Source organism: Lissotriton helveticus, chromosome 1_2 (genome assembly GCF_964261635.1).
Source record: "Lissotriton helveticus chromosome 1_2, aLisHel1.1, whole genome shotgun sequence".
Lineage (NCBI taxonomy): Eukaryota > Metazoa > Chordata > Amphibia > Caudata > Salamandridae > Lissotriton > Lissotriton helveticus.
The window spans coordinates 270,626,759-270,645,810 of record NC_136058.1 but is presented as its reverse complement, the minus strand read 5'-3'; the positions used below and the strand labels follow the sequence as shown (position 1 = coordinate 270,645,810).

The 19,052-nt window shown below is 48.4% G+C and overlaps 1 protein-coding gene across 1 annotated transcript in view; it reads right to left on the bottom strand.

The window, feature by feature from the left end:
- The window catches only part of LOC144800839 (riboflavin-binding protein-like), a 49,143-nt gene extending 38,301 nt beyond the window's left edge, over positions 1–10,842 (bottom strand). Inside the window, exon 1 of the mRNA XM_078671713.1 lies at positions 10,732–10,842. The gene's annotated coding sequence lies outside the window, so the exon portion shown is untranslated. The remainder of the gene's footprint in view (positions 1–10,731) is intronic.
- Between the last annotated feature and the right edge of the window lie 8,210 nt (positions 10,843–19,052).

Sequence of the window (19,052 nt, the reverse complement as noted above, 5' to 3'; positions counted from 1 at the left end):
TGGAGTCAAGCAAGCCCAACTGAAGACGGATGTAATGCCAGAAACCGGTCCTGGGAAGCTTGATTCCGGTCCAGGGAAGACATGGCTTGGCAGTTCGGGCAGGACTGTTCCCATGAGGCACAGGGTCAGACTGATTTGCATATGGCCATGTCTGGACTGGGGTGGCTGAGTGAGCTAAAGAACGGTGATGGATTAAACCCAGATCAGTTGACTGGGGGTGAGTGTTTGTATTGTCAACGCTCCGTCCATCATCACCTTTGGTTTTTATAAGTCTGACAATTAGCGTACGTAAAAAAGCAGCGTTAACCGTGGTTAGCGCTGCTTTTTTTGTCTCTAACAGGGTTAGTGTGAAGCTTAATAATAGGAGAAATGTCGCTTAGCTGTGATTGCTCCTATTATTTTGCTCTGGAATGCCCACTTTGCATCTCATTAGAGATGCAAAGGGAAGCGTAGTGGAAAAGGGTGCTAACATGCGATTTTGCATGTTAGTACCCTGTTGTTGATAGGGCGATATTTTTATCTCCACTTCTTTGGCTTTTAAAGCCAAAAAGCAGAGATAAAGCCCTTGTTATTATGCCCCTAAGTGTGGTATAACAGAAACAACAACATAAAGGCATGCAAGCAGTGTGCGCGTCATTGCTCGTTCCCATGGCAATAATTCATGGTGCGGGGATTTGCTTATGTTAATTCAGCCGGAGTTACTTAAGGCACACAACATTCGCTAACAAAGTGTGAAACATTTATGGCATTCAAGGGGAGGTGTGGGTTGAGCTATGTGGGTACACCGGTCGGGGCAGGCCCTGTGTTTCTGAGATGATGTTAATGGACGGTGTAAAGAAATAAAATTTATGCATAAATTAACAAATGCTGCCATGGAGCGGGGACTCACTTATATTAATTCAGCCAGAGTGTCTTGGGGTGAACAACATTCGCTCGCAAATGGGAAAAATCTAATGTATTCCGGGGAGGAGAGGAGGTAGCTTCATGGGTACACCTGTTGCGTGGCAGGCGCTGTGCCTCTGAAGCTGAGTTGAAAGGTGTCAGTGCACCAAAAGTGCTTCGGGCAGAAACAAACAAAAAACAAGCGCAAGCGGGCCTCTCGCTGAAAGTTTAAGAAATGCAGGCTGCAGCACGAGTATGTGCTTCAAAAAAGAGCTGAACGACGGCTAAAGGTCTCCTATGCAGCACATGCAAGCTGCGTAGGTGAGACCTAAAAAACTGTCACTCACGCCATAGTCACCAGCAAGTTGGACTATGGGAACACCCTCTACACCCAGAATACCAAGCAACGCACTAAAAGACTACAAACCATCCAGAATTCGGCAGCCAGATTCATCTTCAACTTCCCACACAGAACTCACACCACACTTCAGGGACCTACAATGACTCCCAATACATAAATGCACTCAATTCAAACTCCTCACACCCTGTTTCAAGGCACTACACAATTCAGGTCCCACCTACGTGAACAGTTGCATTTTCTTCCACCAACCACCCAGATACCTCTACTCCGCAGGACTCCTACTCGCAAACATCCTACACAGAACCGGATCAGGAGGACAGGCGTTCTCTTACATCGCTCCTAAAGCATGGCACGGCCTCCAACTCTACATAAGAGCCTCTTGATATTTTCTTGAATTCCGCAAGAATCTGAAGACCTGACTTTTCAATTAACCAACCTTCCATTGGCGGGACTAGGCACATACAACTGCTTAGAACCAGGATACCCATGCGGGTGATAGTGAGTTTTACAAATACATATAACATAACAATCTTTGCCATGGAGAGCTTGAATACAGGTGATAATTTGTAAGAAACCACTGCCTCAATTACTGGCAAAGCATCCTGCAAATTTAGCATTGTTTGTTTTCCAAATATCAAGGCTCTTCCTGCACTGATGAAGATACAATTACTCTTAACACGGCATCCCTTTTGCACCTCATGATGTCATTGACACTGAAAGCAATTCTCGAAATGCCGCATTCTCTATCCGATTGACCATTGTAATTCACTTTTAGTTTCTAACCAGTGAAAATCGGAATAACACAGTTTTAACTTTTGAATTTGTTTCGTGCAATCATGCTGATCTAGGAAAGAGCGGTACATGCTGAAACCCAGAGTTGTCTAACGAGTGTCTGGAAGGGCAGACCCCATGCCATTTTTTTTAGGATAACCACTAAGTAAGTGATTACCTTTTACATGAATTCTCTGTACTCTTATTCTATCTTGTTTACTGAAAATTAGCCACAAATCTGTCTCAAGTGACGTTAGACACCCCTGCCTCAAGCTGTGACATCTATTATTAAGTTCAGAAAATAAATCCATGGATACCATCTAAGTTGCACAACTTGCATTAACCTTTAACAACAATTAAAGAACAAGATGTATGTAGATCTCAGCCTACGGTAGTTATCCTTGTAACAAAGCATGCCACCGTGTCAATATCAACTCCCTTCACACGGTCACTGGGTGAGGAGCCAATATCACACGGTGGCAGGGAAAACAAGCTGAAAACCACCCTTAATAGTAGTTTCCACCACATTTTGGGAGTGCTTTGAACTGCCGACGTCCATTAATGGTTGTGAAAACACCCCAGGACATTGGAAACAGCGTCAGGAAGCTTATGCTTATGCTCTTTTTTGGGGGGGGGTGCGGGGGGGAGTTTGCAGGTGGGGTGGGTGCACAAGTTCCTCTTAGGTGCTTCTCAGCATGAGGCCCCGCCGCCACCCTTCTCACACTGTGAGTTTTGATTTAGTTGGCAGGTCTGCAACAAAGTAAAAAAATACTCCTTCCCTTATAAAAGTTCTATGAGGCCATCATGTAAGGGAATTGAAGATAATCAAATGTCCTACTATTTGTCTGCTTTATAGCACTCTAATTTTGAAAGGGGCAAAATATAACTGCTCTCAGTTGCTGGAATATCATAATGTGAATTCTAATAAAACACCTCATTGTGGGGCAGATTTATGAGGCCCTTGCGCCACGTTTACACCACTGTTGCGTCACGCAAGGCGGCGTAAACGTGGCGCATCCCTACGACCGATTTACAACGTGACGCATCTAGGCAGATGCGTCACGTTGTAAAGCCCTGTGCCGCTTGTGGGCGTTCCGGCGCAGGGGGGGGGCGTTCCAGGGCAGGTGCGCCTCGCAAAAGTGGCTGAGTGAAATCTATAAGATTTCACTCAGTCACTTTCAGGCCAATGCTGCGTCAAAACCCTGCGCCTGCTTGAAGCAGGCGTAGGTCTTGACGCAGCATTGCAAAGATGGGGCACCCCGAGCCTTGCTGGAACTGCGTCGCGCTTGCGACGCATCTCCAGCAATGCGCCACCTTAACGGCACAGATGCGTCACGCATCTGTGCCGTTTTTGCCCCATGGTGCGCCGCATTGTAAACGAAAAGCAATCAGATTTGAGATTTGCTAAATCACAGGGTTTGTGACCACAAAATGGCTTTTTTAAATATTGCAATTCTCTATCAGATTATTGAATCGCAAACTGTACTTAGGAAGCCATGCGGAATCGCTATTTGGAAGGGGGCGTATTTAGGACGTCTCTTCTAAATTCTGAATCACAATGCTATGTCTCAATGGTTTGTGAGCGCAAATCCGGTTGCAAACAATTGACAGGTTTCTGATTCCTCAAACTCAAACTCTTGGCACAAAGAGGCACTTGCCTCATCTAATGTTCACAGCATTTCAAACAAACTCTAGGCTTAGAGAAGCACTTACCTCATGCTCACAGCATTCTAAAATTCTAGGCACACAGAGGCACTTGACTCACAGCATTCTAAACAAACTCTAGGCACAGATAGGCACTTGCCTCACAAACACAGCATTCTAAACAATTTCTAGGCACAGAGAGGCACTTGCCTCACGTTCACAGCATTCTAAACAAACTCTAGGCACAGAGAGGCACTTGCCTCACGTTCACAGCATTCTAAACGAACTCTAGGCACAGAGAGGCACTTGCCTCACACCCACAGCATTCTAAACAAACTCTAGGCACAGAGAGGCACTTACCTCACACCCACAGCATTCTAAACAAACTCCAGGCACAGAGAGGCTCTTACCTCACACCCACAGCATTCTAAACAAACTCCAGGCACAGAGAGGCTCTTACCTCACACCCACAGCATTCTAACAAACTCTAGGCACAGAGAGGCACTTGCCTCACACCCACAGCATTCTAAACAAACTCTAGGCACAGAGAGGCACTTGCCTCACACCCACAGCATTCTAAACAAACTCTAGGCACAGAGAGGCACTTGCCTCACACCCACAGCATTCTAAACAAACTCTAGGCACAGTGAGGCACTTGCCTCACATTCACAGCATTCTAAACAAACTCTAGGCACAGAGAGGCACGTGCCTCACACCCACAGCATTCTAAACAAACTCTAGGCACAGAGAGGCACTTGCCTCACATTCACAGCATTCTAAACAAACTCTAGGCACAGAGAGGCTATTACCTCACACCCACAGCCTTCTAAACAAACTCTAGGCACAGAGAGGCCCTTGCCTCACACCCACAGCATTCTAAACAAACTCTAGGCACAGAGAGACACTTGCCTCACACCCACAGCATTCTAAACAAACTCTAGGCACAGAGAGGCACTTGCCTCACACCCACAGCATTCTAACAAACTCTAGGCACAGAGAGGCACTTGCCTCACGTTCACAGCATTCTAAACAAACTCTAGGCACAGAGAGGCACTTGCCTCACGTTCACAGCATTCTAAACAAACACTAGGCACAGAGAGGCACGCACCTTATGTTCACAGCATTCAAAACAAACTCTAGGCACAGTGAAGCACTTACCTCATGTTCACAGCATTCTAAACAAACTCTAGGCAGAGAGAGGCACTTGCCTGACGCTCACAGCATTCTAAGCAAACTCTAGGCAGAGAGAGGCACTTGCCTGACGTTCACAGCATTCTAAACAAAATCTAGGCACAGAGAGGCACTTGCCTCACATTCACAGCATTCTAAACAAACTCTAGGCACAGAGAGGCACGCACCTTATGTTCACAGCATTCAAAACAAACTCTAGGCACAGTGAAGCACTTACCTCATGTTCACAGCATTCTAAACAAACTCTAGGCAGAGAGAGGCACTTGCCTGACGCTCACAGCATTCTTAGCAAACTCTAGGCAGAGAGAGGCACTTGCCTGACGCTCACAGCATTCTAAGCAAACTCTAGGCAGAGAGAGGCACTTGCCTGACGCTCACAGCATTCCAAGCAAACTCTAGGCACAGAGAGGCTCTTACCTCACATCCACAGCATTCTAAACAAACTCTAGGCACAGAGAGGCACTTGCCTCACGTTCACAGCATTCTAAACAAAATCTAGGCACAGAGAGGCACTTGCCTCACATTCACAGCATTCTAAACAAACTCTAGGCACAGAGAGGCACGCACCTTATGTTCACAGCATTCAAAACAAACTCTAGGCACAGTGAAGCACTTACCTCATGTTCACAGCATTCTAAACAAACTCTAGGCAGAGAGAGGCACTTGCCTGACGCTCACAGCATTCTAAGCAAACTCTAGGCAGAGAGAGGCACTTGCCTGACGCTCACAGCATTCTAAGCAAACTCTAGGCAGAGAGAGGCACTTGCCTCACGTTCACAGCATTCTAAACAAAATCTAGGCACAGAGAGGCACTTGCCTCACGTTCACAGCATTCTAAACAAACTCTAGGCAGAGAGAAGCACTTGCCTCACACCCACAGCATTCTAAACAAACTCTAGGCACAGAGAGGCACTTGCCTCACATTCACAGCATTCTAAACAAACTCTAGGCACAGAGAGGCTATTACCTCACACCCACAGCATTCTAAACAAACTCTAGGCACAGAGAGGCCCTTGCCTCACACCCACAGCATTCTAAACAAACTCTAGGCACAGAGAGGCACTTGCCTCACACCCACAGCATTCTAAACAAACTCTAGGCACAGAGAGGCACTTGCCTCACACCCACAGCATTCTATCAAACTCTAGGCACAGAGAGGCACTTGCCTCACGTTCACAGCATTCTAAACAAACTCTAGGCACAGAGAGGCACTTGCCTCACGTTCACAGCATTCTAAACAAACTCTAGGCACAGAGAGGCACTTGCCTCACGTTCACAGCATTCTAAACAAAATCTAGGCACAGAGAGGCACTTGCCTCACGTTCACAGCATTCTAAACAAACTCTAGGCAGAGAGAAGCACTTGCCTCACACCCACAGCATTCTAAACAAACTCTAGGCACAGAGAGGCACTTGCCTCACATTCACAGCATTCTAAACAAACTCTAGGCACAGAGAGGCTATTACCTCACACCCACAGCATTCTAAACAAACTCTAGGCACAGAGAGGCCCTTGCCTCACACCCACAGCATTCTAAACAAACTCTAGGCACAGAGAGGCACTTGCCTCACACCCACAGCATTCTAAACAAACTCTAGGCACAGAGAGGCACTTGCCTCACACCCACAGCATTCTATCAAACTCTAGGCACAGAGAGGCACTTGCCTCACGTTCACAGCATTCTAAACAAACTCTAGGCACAGAGAGGCACTTGCCTCACGTTCACAGCATTCTAAACAAACACTAGGCAGAGAGAGGCACGCACCTTATGTTCACAGCATTCAAAACAAACTCTAGGCACAGTGAAGCACTTACCTCATGTTCACAGCATTCTAAACAAACTCTAGGCAGAGAGAGGCACTTGCCTGACGCTCACAGCATTCTAAGCAAACTCTAGGCAGAGAGAGGCACTTGCCTGACGCTCACAGCATTCTAAGCAACTCTAGGCAGAGAGAGGCACTTGCCTGACGCTCACAGCATTCTAAGCAAACTCTAGGCACAGAGAGGCTCTTACCTCACATCCACAGCATTCTAAACAAACTCTAGGCACAGAGAGGCGCTTGCCTCACGTTCACAGCATTCTGAACAAAATCTAGGCACAGAGAGGCACTTGCCTCACGTTCACAGCATTCTAAACTAACTCTAGGCAAAGAGAGGCACTTTCCTCACGTCCATAGCATTATAAATAAACTCAAGGCACAGAGAGGCACTTATCTCACGTCCACAGCATTCTAAACAAACTCTAGACACAGAGAGTCACTTACCTCACATCCACAGCATTCTAACCAAACTCTAGGCACAGAGGCACTTACCTCACACCACAGCATCCTAAACAAGCTCTAGGCACAGAGAGACACTTACCTCACATCCACAGCATCCTAAACAAACGCTAGGCACAGAGAGACACTTACCTCACATCATCCTAACCAAACTCTAGGCACAGAGGCACTTACCTCACACCCACAGCATCCTAAACAAACTCTAGGCACAGAGAGACATTTACCTCACATCCACAGCATCCTAAACAAACTCTAGGCACAGAGAGACACTTACCTCACATCCACAGCATCCTAAACAAACTCTAGGCACAGAGAGGCACTTACCTCACATCCACAGCATTCTAAACAAACTCTAGGCACAGAGAGGCACTTGCCTCACACCCACAGCATCCTAAACAAACTCTAGGCACAGAGAGACACTTACCTCACATCCACAGCATCCTAACCAAACTCTAGGCACAGAGGCACTTACCTCACACCCACAGCATTCTAACAAACTCTAGGCACAGAGAGGCACTTACCTCACATCCACAGCATTCTAAACAAACTCTAGGCACAGAGAGGCACTTGCCTCACACCCAGAGCATCCTAAACAAACTCTAGGCACAGAGAGACACTTACCTCACATCCACAGCATCCTAACCAAACTCTAGGCACAGAGGCACTTACCTCACACCCACAGCATCCTAAACAAACTCTAGGCACAGAGAGACACTTACCTCACATCCACAGCATTCTAAACAAACTCTAGGCACAGAGAGGCAGAGGAGGTGGAGCACTGTGTTTAGTAATAACTTATGATTGGAGAGATGAGGGGCATTCTAAACAAACTCTAGGCAGAGAGAGGCACTTGCCTGACGCTCACAGCATTCTTAGCAAACTCTAGGCAGAGAGAGGCACTTGCCTGACGCTCACAGCATTCTAAGCAAACTCTAGGCAGAGAGAGGCACTTGCCTGACGCTCACAGCATTCCAAGCAAACTCTAGGCACAGTGAGGCTCTTACCTCACATCCACAGCATTCTAAACAAACTCTAGGCACAGAGAGGCACTTGCCTCACGTTCACAGCATTCTAAACAAAATCTAGGCACAGAGAGGCACTTGCCTCACATTCACAGCATTCTAAACAAACTCTAGGCACAGAGAGGCACGCACCTTATGTTCACAGCATTCAAAACAAACTCTAGGCACAGTGAAGCACTTACCTCATGTTCACAGCATTCTAAACAAACTCTAGGCAGAGAGAGGCACTTGCCTGACGCTCACAGCATTCTAAGCAAACTCTAGGCAGAGAGAGGCACTTGCCTGACGCTCACAGCATTCTAAGCAAACTCTAGGCAGAGAGAGGCACTTGCCTGATGCTCACAGCATTCTAAGCAAACTCTAGGCACAGAGAGGCTCTTACCTCACATCCACAGCATTCTAAACAAACTCTAGGCACAGAGAGGCACTTGCCTCACGTTCACAGCATTCTAAACAAAATCTAGGCACAGAGAGGCACTTGCCTCACGTTCACAGCATTCTAAACAAACTCTAGGCAGAGAGAAGCACTTGCCTCACACCCACAGCATTCTAAACAAACTCTAGGCACAGAAAGGCACTTGCCTCACATTCACAGCATTCTAAACAAACTCTAGGCACAGAGAGGCTATTACCTCACACCCACAGCATTCTAAACAAACTCTAGGCACAGAGAGGCCCTTGCCTCACACCCACAGCATTCTAAACAAACTCTAGGCACAGAGAGGCACTTGCCTCACACCCACAGCATTCTAAACAAACTCTAGGCACAGAGAGGCACTTGCCTCACACCCACAGCATTCTAAAATTCTAGGCACACAGAGGCACTTGACTCACAGCATTCTAAACAAACTCTAGGCACAGATAGGCACTTGCCTCACAAACACAGCATTCTAAACAAACTCTAGGCACAGAGAGGCACTTGCCTCACGTTCACAGCATTCTAAACAAACTCTAGGCACAGAGAGACACTTACCTCACATCCACAGCATCCTAACCAAACTCTAGGCACAGAGGCACTTACCTCACACCCACAGCATCCTAAACAAACTCTAGGCACAGAGAGACACTTACCTCACATCCACAGCATTCTAAACAAACTCTAGGCACAGAGGCACTTACCTCACATCCACAGCATCCTAAACAAACTCTAGGCACAGAGAGGCACTTACCTCACATCCACAGCATTCTAAACAAACTCTAGGCACAGAGAGGCACTTGCCTCACACCCACAGCATCCTAAACAAACTCTAGGCACAGAGAGACACTTACCTCACATCCACAGCATCCTAACCAAACTCTAGGCACAGAGGCACTTACCTCACACCCACAGCATCCTAAACAAACTCTAGGCACAGAGAGACACTTACCTCACATCCACAGCATCCTAACCACACTCTAGGCACAGAGAGGCAGAGGAGGTGGAGCACTGTGTTTAGTAATAACTTATGATTGGAGAGATGAGGGGCACTTTTGCCTGGTGGTAGTGAGAGAGTTGGAGGAGGCGGTCATGGGTGTGGGGCGCCAAAAATCATTGTCGCACCAGGCGCCACCAGCGCTAAAGTCAGCCCCAGCAGCAGCTGAACTACAAGTGTGTTTTTATATGTTGTAAAGCTAAAAGGCGAGACATTTACACTAAAAGGTGATTTGAGAGATGCCATTTTACCTGAAAATCGGATTTAGCGCAGGCCATTATCCTTGCGTAAATGAGGACAGATGCTTTGCTATAACACTGTGTGTATAAAGGGCACATACTCAGATTTGCAGACACACATGTGCATTAATTGATCAGGTTATCTTACTGCCACTGAAGCATGTGACCTGCAGATTACACATCACACCAGCAGCACTCATCTTCATGCGCTACCTCATTGAGACTTGACCTGTAACTGTAACCTACAAGTGGCAGTGGGACTAAGCCATGTACTCAACAGATGGATCTATTGGACACCTGGCCTCAGGATCCTACAAGGAGCCAATCAGCACAGAGAGGAATACAGGTCTCTTTCCCCAGTCCTGGTCCATCCGCAGTCACCTATAATAGACTATCCAAAGCGCTCCTTTGTTAGGTGTCTGTTAGGATTTTGAGATATTTTGACATCATTCACACAGATGCCTCATGGCTTGGATGGGTTTGAGTGGCTTCACAAATGTTGTTTACTTCTCAGAATAATGTGCACCTGCCCATGGGCATCTGTAAAATGCCACAAACCACCACGACCCATAATCTCCACCCCCGCCACGGTGCCCTTGGCTCATGGGGCCATCTTTTTTGGGGGGGATACATTGCAATGCATGTTGGGAAATCTCAAACTCACACCCCCTGTATCCCACTGACTAATAAGCCAGGCCCCTGCAGGGACAGGAGTATGTGCAGTGCTCCTGGTAATACAGAACTCCACCCGCTGTCCCCATAAACTTACTAAAGGCAATTTTTGGCGCTTTCTGCAGTAACTTTGCACCAGCGCTAGGCTACTTTGCACAGTATACATTCTTCTAGGCTCCCCGGACCCAGCTGGCCTTCTGGGTGCACAGTGGCCCTGCAGAGTAACAGGGGCTGGTTTTCAGGCCCTCTCAATCTTACCTCTGCCGCTGGGGCTGTGTGTGGGGTCTCAGCTGCACCTCTGACGATGGACGTCTGCCGGCCTCCTCTCGGGCAGTCCCTATATACCCCCTGGCAGCCCTGCAGGCCCCCGCACGTGTTTAAGTCCATTCACCTCGTGAAAAGCTAACAAGCTCTTATCTCAGGGACAGTGACGGTGGGTCAAGGCACAGCCGGCCACATGTCACTCAGAGAGGGGCTGCTGCCTCGTCCCCTGTGCTTGCTCGTTTCTACACACTGTATGCCGGTTTTATTCACATTCAAAGGTTTAGTTGGAGGACATTTTGAACATTTGTTTTAGATGAGAAGCAGGGCGAAATTTAAATTATACCGGCATAATTCATGTAATTTCGGGAGTATCATGACATGCTTGCTATGCGAAACCAGTAACATGACAAAAACAACCTGAAAATGATTTTGCCTTCCCAAGAAAATAAATTTCAAATGTGCATGCAATTAGAACATATATATCTCAGTGGTGGTTTATCTTATATTGACATGTTTTATTTTGTTCCTGAGGTAAGCCAATTCATAACAATAAAAAGATAATTTACAAAATAAGAACTGTTTTCATATAGCCGTAAATACCACAATTGTACCGTTTCTAAGTACTGTAAAAAGTAACAGAATTTCCTGTTTCCCACTTCATGGTACTCAGTTTACTCACTTCGGAAGGATAGAAGGCGGGGTGTGTCTAAAAAAATGAACAAAAGAATGGTTGCATCCCGAAATCATGGTAAAGAAAGAACATTTTATACATCACGTCATGTGTTCTTCATGGGTACATACATGAGTACACTTACCAGCATTTTGACATATGTAGGAATCCATATGTAACTTGCAGGATTCTGACTTGATCCCCAGTAAGGGCATCTCAGCTTTTCATCTTTCTGAGACTGCTGAAATGGGCATCACTGAAAAGGAATATTTGTCATTCACAGTTCATTTATACAATGTGGCAAGATATGCTGTTATGAGTGCCATATATATGTTATAAGCACAGGCTAAGATTTTTTATAATGAAAAATATAGATTTCAATGGAAGTTTCAATGGGTGTATGCTACAACATTTAAGAAGACAAGACTCACATGCTGTATAACACTTCCGCCAATGTGCTTTAAAAAAAACCCATAATAGCGCTATGGAAATACCGTAACTGTTCCCAAATATGCAGGGAGGCATGCCTTGGAATATAGGTGACCATTTAGAATTAGTTAAAGACCCTGGGGCTTATCATCAAACGGCAGCGATAATTATCGCTGGCCGCACTCAGCGTGAAAATTTTTATCACCGGCTATCGCTGGTAATTATCACCATGCTAGTGCTGTATTAACAACGCATAGCACAGTGGCGATAATTATTTCAGCGATAGCGGTGTTTTCCATGAAACATCGCTGGTTTTTCAGCGATGTTCCATGGAAAACGGCGATAACCTTGCTGATACAGCCCTGTGGTCGTATCAGCAAAATCCACCCCAATGGCAAGTATCCCTAAGTCAGCTTTTTTGCAGAAGTTAGTTTTTGGCAAAAACCGTGGTTTGCAAAAAAGTGTGGGCCTCCTTGTAAATATCGCAATGTGCACATCAGCGATAATTTACAAAGAGTACTCCCCAGTGACGCCCACATTGCATCTCATTAGAGATGCAAAGCGAGGTGTCAGGAAAACGGGTGCTAACATGTGCGAATGCATGTTAGCACCGCCTTGTAGATAGGGCAATGTCATTTTCGCTGCTTTTTTACCTTTTAAAGCCAAAAAAACGGCAAAATGGCCCTTGATAATATGCCCGTTTGTGAGGCACAACTGTTGTGTTTCAGTTTCTCCAAGTTCTACTAAGCCCCAAAACACACCTACTATCGAGGGGGGTACTAACTGGGGTCTTTAGGTCCACGAACATTCGCCCCCTGCCTAAAAAGCTTTTGTTGCATCCAGCTAACTCTGCCCATTTTTGTGATGTCTCGTGGCTGACATAGTCCGTGAAAATATTGGAATGGGCACTTTGTGGTCAGGTATTGTATTGCATTATATTGCAACATTTACATAGAGCTTACTTCCCCTTTGTGGAGCACTGATGCGCTTGCCTACATGGGTAGCATGCTACACTCTGCAAGGTATGTGTTTGGAAGGGTGTTTTTCATATTTTTATTCCTATGTGGGAAGTGTTTGCATGTTGGGCATGATGACCATTGAGGAGATGTGTTATAGGATGCAGCGCTTAGCAGTGTGATGGATGAAGAAAGGTGAGAGAGGCACTCAGTTAATGGATTTTATTAAACTAGTAGCTTTGAGCAACTTTGCGGGTCCCTTTATAGTATTTCTTATGATTATAGTTCTTTTAGCTGGTTAATCCCCTGGGTGGTCCAACCTGAGATATTTTGTTTATATGTTTATGACCCTGAGCAGACAGGTCTGGAGGGAGAAATGACAGAGAGATCTGCTGGGATGGACTATGTTACTGGGATCCCATATTTGCTTGTCATTGTGAGATGTCAGGAAGTGGTCATAGTGTGCAGATAGTTGGGACCTCCAGTGGTGCACTATATTAGAGTCATCTGATTGGCCAGCAGTATGTGGCAGATTGCTTTAATTTCCATGCATGTTCACTGGGTGATGGCTGGCTTATGGACTAGTACAGTACTGGATGATGGACAAACCCCGTGGCAGATATGTCTCATGTGAGGGTAAGAGGATTATGCAATAGTTGGCTGGTGACTGTTAGATGTTATGGTATTAGAATTAGTGTGGGCCAGGGGGGCTATATATGAATTGACATTATTATATAATACCCAAGTTAGCCATAGATCATTCCTTCATGACTTACCTGTATATAGAAAGTGGTGTGCGGGTTGTGCCGTTTCATGTCTGTGGGATGTAATCTTTAAACAATAGTCATGGAGGGTGTAAATGTCGTTCTTGTTCTATCCCAGGCCTGTGGGATGATGTAGTTGCCATGTTTTTAGCTGTCTTCTGTAGTGAATATGCTTCTGAATACTTCCATTGTTGACTGGTACCGAGTTCCAGAGCTTGGTGGCTTGTACTGAGAAAGCAGGGTCTCCTACGAATTCTTATAGTAAGGAGGGATGCTGATCCGAGGTTTAAGCCTGGAGGACAGGGTCCTGTTTTGTTTTTATTGCTTGAATTTAACTTGTAGACATCTTGGTCCTTTCGCTTCGAGGGGGTTGTGAACAGCATTGAGTCCCTTGAACTTTGCACCTGTAGCTATGGGGAGCTAGTGGAGTACTGGACTTTGTAGAGGCCACTCCTATTTTTGGTTCTCATCGGGTGGGGGTAAAGCCTGGTTTGGATGCAGAGCTAGTGTTTATCTCGATTCTGTGGGAGTTGTATCGGTTGATCAGTCAAGGCAGTGTCCGGACTCCGATACTGTTGGATTTGTCAGTTGCCTTCAACACTGATGATCACCAGATTTTAATCTGATCCCTGGAAGATATATATGTTCTTGGGGTGGTGCATAGTTGGGCCAGTCTCTTCCTTTCAGATCACCAGAAACATGTTCAGCTTGATTCTTACTTTCCATCATTTAGGAAAGTGCATTGGGAATCCCAGAAAGGTCAACCACCTCGCCCCACTTATCTGCTGCATTTTATTTATTTATTTATTTATTTATTTGCAGAGTTTTATATAGTGCGAACATGACCCTTCAGGGTGTCCGAGCTCTGTACATGTAGCAGTCAGGTCATACACATAAGCGAAAATGCAAGAGGGACAAAACAGAGAACAAAACCACATATAAATACAGATACAATTGATCAAAAACATCCTGGAAGATTCACAATCCCAAGGAATGACATGAAAATAGTAAGGCTAAATGACAAAAGATGACTAGTGAAGGAATCTATTCATCAGAATCATTTTTAGGTTTCAGGAGGTAGTGAGTTCAGTATTCTGGGAGCTAGACCAGAGAAGGAGTGGTTGTACTTATTTTTCTTTTTGAACTTCGGTGGCTTTAGCAGCAGGGAGTTAGAATGTCTTGAGGAGAGACCCTTGACCCTTGGTAGGTCGCTCCCCACACCGCACAGCTCCGCCTGTGTGCCCGTGCCCCAGCCTGCTGCCGCTGCTGCCATCAGGGGTTTGAGATCCCCCTGCCACTGCTCATGGTTTGGTTTCCTTTTATGCTACTGCAATCTGTGCTCTTGGTATAGTTCACTGTTTGTCTTTTTTCCTCTTATAATTTCCATTGTGCTCCTTGTAAATCAGCTGTTGGTCTTTTGCACTCCCTCCCTTCTGTGCCATTACTCCCCATTGTTGCCCATTCCTTCTTTGCCTGCCCGTTCCCGCCGCTGCGTCCCCTGCATCCCGACCCCTCACTCTCCCATTCGCCCACCCACCTCCCAGCTGCTCCTCCCTCCCACCTCCCCTTCTTATGGCGGCCGCTGCGTGGCAGTGAGAGCGACCCTTGGCAGGTCGCTCCCCACACCGCACAGCTCCGCCTGTGTGCCCGTGCCCCAGCCTGCTGCCGCTGCTGCCTTCAGGGGTTCGAGACCCCACTGCTCCTGCTCGTGGTTTGGTTTCTTTTTATGCTACGGCAATCTGTGCTCTTGGTATAGTTCACTGTTGGGCTTTTTTCCTTTTGTAATTTCCATTGTGCTCTTTGTAAATCTGCTGTTGGTCTTTTGCTCCCCCCTCCCTTCTGTGCCATTACTCCCCATTGTTGTCCATTCCTTCTTTGCCCCCCGTTCCTGCCGCTGCGTCCCCTGCGGCCCCGTCCCCCCGCCGCCTCGCTCTCCCTTTTGCCCACCCACCTACCAGCTGCTCCTCCCTCCCACCTCCCCTTCTTATGACGGCAGCTGCGCGGCCGCCCCGCAGGAGCGCCAAAGGCAAGCCCGTCTGCGCCCGTCCGCGCCTGGACCGCGCCCAGTGCCAGGACCCCTGGCCCCTGCAAAAGTCAAAACGACCGACTTCACTACAACTCCAGCACCCTCCACGTACTCAACACCGGACGATCACGCACCTGCTGCCTGGCCACCCCGACGCGCACACAAGGACCCTTCTCCTGCCGAAACTGCATCTACAACAGCATCCGAGCCGCCAACCCACCGACCAGGAAAGCACCCACCTACCTCAGATGCATCCTCCTCAACACCCGCTCCGCCCGCAAACATGCCGTTGAACTCTGAGACCTACTCGACTCAACCTCCCCAGACGTCGCCTTCCTGACAGAGACCTGACTGAACCCTTCCTTGGCACCCGACATCGCCATAGCCATCCCGGACGGCTTCAAGATCACCGGCAGGGACCGCACCAACGTAGTAGGAGGAGGAATTGCCATCGTCCACAGGAACACCCTCAGAGTCTCGACCAGCACCGCCGACACCCTCAGCACCACCGAACACCTGCATTTCCAGATCCACACCGACCCAAACACCACCCTCAGAGGAACCCTCGTCTACAGACTTCGTCAGCACACACGCCCTCACCTTCACGGACCACATCCTCCTCAGGGACCTGAACTTCCACCTCGGGAACAACAACGACACCAACTCCACCACCCTGATCGCCAACCTAGCCAACCTCGGACTCAGACAACTCTTCACAACACCCACCCACTCCGCCGGACACACGCTCGACCCCCTCTTCTCCGCAAGCCCCCACGTCTCCTTCAACCACGCCACCGAACTCCACTGGACCGACCATCGCTGCATCCACCTCACACCGCCGCTCCCAACAGATGCCTCAATGCTGCTGGAGCAAAGTCGCCGAAGACCAGCTAACCACCACCCTCTCCCAGAGCCCACCCCCCGAGCCCACCGACGCTGACACCGCCGCCCGCAACCTCAGACAGTGAATCGACAACTGTGCCAACACCCTCACCCCGTTCAAGAAACCCTCCAACAGTGAAACCAGCAAGAAAGCCAGCTGGTTCACTGAAGGCCTCCAAGCAAATCTGCCGAAAGCTGGAGAAGAACTGGCTCCGGGAACGAACACCGGACAGCCACACAGCCCACAAGAATGCCACCCGCAGACATCATCACCTCATCAGATTAGCCAAAAGGGCCTCCTTCAAAGACCGCCTAGACAACAACGCACACAACAGCAAAGAGCTCTTCAACATAGTCAAGGAACTCTCCAACCCCAGCTCCAACACCAACGACATCCCACCTTCGCAAGACATGTGCGACTCGCTGGCCGCCTTCTTCCATCGCAAGATCGCAGACATCCACGACAGCTTCAACAACATGACCACCACGACAACCACTGAAACCCCCGCCCCCACGACCACCAACCGCCTACTCTCCTGGACCAACTTCAACGACAACGACGTCACCAAGGTCATGAACACCATCCACTCCGGGTCCCGTCAGACCCCTGCCCACACCACATTTTCAACAAAGCCAGCACAGCCAACGCACCCCACCTCCGAAAAGTCATCAACATCTCCTTCGAGACAGCAACCTTCCAGGAGAGCTGGAAGCATGCCGAGATTAACGCCTTACTCAAGAAAGCCAAGGCGGACCCCAAGGACCTCAAGAACTTTTGGCCCATCTCCCTGCTCCTGTTCCCGGCGAAGGTCATAGAGAAGACCGTCAACAAACAACTTACCCCCTACCTTGAGGAAAACAGCATCCTGGACCCATCCCAGTCCGAGTTTCACAGCAACTACGGCACCAAAACTGCCCTTATCACCTCCACCGATGACATCAGGACCCTGCTAGACAACGGAGAAACCGCGGCCCTCATCCTCCTGGATCTGTCAGCCGCCTTCAACACGGTCTGCCACCACACACTACAAACACACCTCCATGACACCGGGATCCAAAAGAATGCCCTGGACTGGACCACCTCCTTCCTCACCGGCAGAACTCAGAGCGCCCGCCTCCCCCCTTCCGCTCCGAAGCCACCGAGACCATCTGCGGCGTACCTCAGGGCACATCCCTCAGCCCAACGCTGTTCAACTGCACAACTCGACCACGTCGCCCGGCTGCATGACCTCAACATCATTTCCTACGCCGACGACATCCAGCTGATCCTCTCCCTCACCAAGGACCCCCACACCGCCAAAACCAACCTCCACGAAGGAATGAAAGCCGTCGCCGAGTGGATGAGGAACAGCCGACTGAAGCTGAACTCGGACAAGACGGAGGTCCTCATCCTCGGATCCACCCCTTCGGCCTGGAACGACTCTTGGTGGTCGACCGCACTGGGAACAGCTCCAACACCCACCGACCACGCACGCAACCTAGGGGTCATCCTCGACTCCACCCTCTCCATGACCGAGCAGGTCAACGCCATCTCTTCCTCCTGCTTCAACATCTTCCGCATGCTCCGCAAGATCTACAGGTGGATCCCCACTGAAACAAGAAGAACGGTCACCCAGGCCCTCGTCAGTAGCAGGTTGGACTACAGAAACGCCCTCTAAGCAGGAGCTTGGCCAAACTCCTGAAACTGCTTCCACGCATCCAGAACGCCTCTTCACACCGGATTCTCGATGTCCCTCGCCGCAGCCACATCACACCTCACCTTAGAGACCTGCACTGGCTCCTCGTCAACAAGAGGATAACATTCAAGCTACTCACCCATGCACACAAGGCACTCCACAACACCGGACCAGCGTACCTCAACAGCCGACTCAGCTTCTACACCCCCACCCGCCAGCTCCCCTCCACCGACCTCACCCATGCCACAGTCCCCCGCATCCGAAGAGCGACCTCCGGTGGCAGATCGTTCTCCCACCTCGCCACCAAGACCTGGAACACCCTCCCCATCCACCTACGGCAGACCCAGGACCTGCTGTCCTTCAGAAGACTCCTCAAGACTTGGCTCTTCGAGTAGTAGCAGCATCGCCCACCCCCCAGCGCCTTGAGACCCTCACGGGTAGGTAGTGCGCTTTACAAATGCTTTGATTGATTGATTGATTGACTACCTTCAGATAGTTCAAGTTTTTTGGCCAGGTAGGCGGGTGAGTTGTGGTGAAGGGCCTTGTGTGTCATGCAAGAAATCTTGCATGAAGGAGGGTGACGAGTCTGATGTTGAACTGTTCAAAATTAATTTGTGCTAACAGAGATCTTTGTGCTTTTGATAATCCTGATGCACCAACAGAAATTCTTGGCCTGGCACCATAGGCCTCTGGCATGCTTCTGTTATGACAGCGAATAACGTAGACATCCAATTGGACGCCGTCATCACCCTGGCTATTCAAATCATGGCATCCTCTAGGAGTTGCTTTCTCTATGTAAGAGGTCGGTTAAGGAGGATTCTTTCATTTCTTTGTTTTCCAAAAAAGGAAGTTGGTGTTAAACATTTTTGTACAATTATTTGGGGATTGCTAATGATCTACTTATCTTGTTCT